This window comes from Nicotiana attenuata, unplaced genomic scaffold, assembly GCF_001879085.1.
Source record: "Nicotiana attenuata strain UT unplaced genomic scaffold, NIATTr2, whole genome shotgun sequence".
Classification (NCBI taxonomy): Eukaryota; Viridiplantae; Streptophyta; class Magnoliopsida; order Solanales; family Solanaceae; genus Nicotiana; species Nicotiana attenuata.
The window spans coordinates 5,412-6,165 of NW_017687128.1; positions in this window are offsets into that span (position 1 = coordinate 5,412).

The window sequence follows — 754 nt, forward strand, 5'->3', positions numbered from 1 at the left end:
GTGCTTTACTACTCGCCTCACCAAAGCAATCATATATAAAAATGTGCACGGCATCACCTTCGTGCTTTTACTCTCTTTCCTCACTATATAATCAATAAAATTGGCACGGAATGGTACATCGTGCGGCACGGCATCACCCTTCGTGCTTTACACTCTTTCCTCACAATAATACACGGCATCACCCCTCGTCTTTATACTCTTTCCTCACAAAACAAACAATGCACGGCATCGCCCTATTCTGGTAACATGAAATTGAAAATGTCAAAACCCTAGAAATTGATTCTGAAACGGTTACTTTGAAGCCAATTGATTGAAAATGTCACCGAAAATGCTAACAACAGCTCTAATATTAACAGATTTATAGGATCCTTTTTTTTTTCTTTTTCTCTTTTTTTTTTGTGAATTACAATAGGCTATGTTTAGTTTAGGTCGGATACTTTGCAGAATCCAAGAAGTTTGCGGGAACAGAGGAACATGGAGAACCGGGAATGAACCGACTGTGTTACTTTGTCAATTTACTTATTAGACCTTGTTAGGGGAACTTGTTTAACAGGTGTTTAGGGGTAATTTTGGCATTTAAGGATCTTCTTTATGGTTATAGGATAGGCCACAACTTTGTAATCAGATCCACGGACGAAAGCTGGACTTATTTAGGCCCATTTTTTGTGTCTATGGGCTAAAAGTGTGATTCATTGAAGTAAAAAGAGACTTTTTCATTCCTATACCATATATGAAACCTTATTATCAAAAATGT